This window comes from Monopterus albus, unplaced genomic scaffold, assembly GCF_001952655.1.
Source record: "Monopterus albus unplaced genomic scaffold, M_albus_1.0 scaffold270.1, whole genome shotgun sequence".
In the NCBI taxonomy this organism is placed as follows: domain Eukaryota; kingdom Metazoa; phylum Chordata; class Actinopteri; order Synbranchiformes; family Synbranchidae; genus Monopterus; species Monopterus albus.
The window spans coordinates 644,494-646,804 of NW_018128150.1; positions in this window are offsets into that span (position 1 = coordinate 644,494).

Here is a 2,311-nt window from a genome sequence, read left to right on the forward strand (position 1 = left end):
GTTTCAGAAATAGCAATTATATTAAAAGAATGTGTAAGACTACGAAGATAATGCTTTATACTCTGAAAGTTAGCATATAGACTTCTGCTATTAAAATGAATTAATGTTAATTTGTTTTCAGTCTTAACATTGCTGTTAAACTGCTCATCCGTGTAATACTTGCAGTTATTTTCAAGGTTCTTGAAAAGGTTCTATTTCAGGGTCAAAGCCATTGTCCGTTTCATGATAGTGAATTTCAGTGTCTCCAAATGTGTTCAGTTCCAGATCCCGTCCCTCAAAGTCTATTAAGTTCTGTAGCAAATCACCTGCCTCATATCGTCCATTGGTCATGCTGGTTGTTGTTGGTTCCAAAGCTCATCTGCCATCGCAGATATCAGTATAGCTGCAAGTTTCTTTAGACATGAGAGGGTCCAGCGGCCCCATCATACTCTCCTTGTCTCGGCGTACTGGTCCTGGGTCCAAAATCCTGGTTCCGAGGTCGGGTCGCCAGTTTATCGTATCGCAGAAACGTGATTTCTCCTCTCTCCTTAGCCTCTTTTAACATCAGCATCAGTGCTTTTCTTCTCTTCCTCACAGACTCGGGGTAATCTTCGTTGATGTAAATCTTGGTTCCCTTAAGCTTCTTGGCTTGTTGCAGAATGTTTGTCTTGTCTTTCTCATTCTTCAAATTAACCATCATCCCCCTTGGACCCCGTTCGGTCAATTTCCCAACTCTGTAAACCCATTCCATCTTTATATCTTGATGAATTTGCAGTTTGTCCTTTAAAATCTCCTTCACCTTACACTTCGCTTCCGTCCAGCTTTCTCCAGCTGACTCCTTGATTTCCTCGAAGATCAGGTTTTTTTGCTTGGACTGTGCTTCCAATTGCTCCATTTTACACGTAATAGTTATTAGACCCTCTCGGGTTTTGTCGATGTCCCAAAAAGTGTCTTTGGCAATTTTTTCATGCCTCCCCACGTCTGCTTTAATTGTGTCCACATCTCGCTGGGTAAACTGCAAACTCGTTTTTATCTCCTGCATTTCTTTGGTCAAGTCGTCGAATTTCTTGTTATTTGTCTCCATAATTAGTTTCACAAAGCCTTGGAAACTCTCATTCTGTTGGCACATCAGCGCAGTGTACATAATCTTCTGCTGATTCATCATCTCAGCTACTTGCGCCGCTGAAATAGAATCTTCTTCCGCCTCAACATCCTCGTTCCCTTCGGATTTATTAGCTCTTTTCCCTCTTGGAGGCATTTTAGTAGTTGTAGAATTTGTTCAAAGCCTTGACAATGTGGAAGATGTGAAAAATCATAGAACAGACAAGAGAAGCAATAGAGACGTCTGACTTAGTAAACTTATCTGTTCCACTTACCCTGTAAAGGGTCATGGACCCCAGACAGGTCCACCTTGGGACTGACATATGGAGAAAGACAATCACTCACACACATTCACACCTTCGGGCAATTTTGATTCACCACTTAACCTAACCTGCATGTCTCTGGACTGTTGGAGGAAGCAGGAGAACCTGGAACTTGAACCTATAGCCCATGAAGGCATGGGGAGAACCTGTAAATTCCACAGAGTAAGACCAGGTCAGCCGACAGGTTCGAACCCGGAACCGTCTTGCTGTGAGCAACAGTTTTAACCACTGCAGCACAGTTTTTTTTTAAACAGTAGACTAGACGAGTGTATTGGTTGGACTCAGTTTTCTTAAGGTGGTAGATGGACCTTAAAAAACAGTTTTTGATGAGAATAAAAGTCATGTTTATAATAATGAGTACCTTGTGAATCTGATTTAGTATTTAACCATGTTTACATCGACCCCTTTTTGTTTTTTCTTCACCCATGAAGTGCCTGTGTCACTTAGAAAGGCATATAGTTCATAATCATAATGCATTCTACTTATGTGTGGGTGGCTGAGTAATTGCAGTGGTATGTGAGTGCATGTGCGGGATTTAGAGACATGATTTATGAGTGATAAACTAGATGTAACAAGAAGACACTTAAATAAGTCTAATATGTTGATGATAACTGCTTAGCTCTTGGCTTCTGTTTGGGGCAAAAGAGCTGGTATAAGTGCATGGGCGATAGCAGGCACACACACAAACACATCGTAAAGAATATAGAGAAGTGGTAAGACTCAGGGCTTGCAACAGAAGGACTAGAAGCATAGGGGCCTACAGAAAAGTATGAACATTATGAACTATACTGTACTGTATCATCATATTGTCTACTAGGCTAAGCCAAGGACACAGTAAAAAAATGTGCATTTATTGATTTTTAAAAAGAAGCATGCTCCACAGAGCAATCACAGTGAGTCTAAATAAA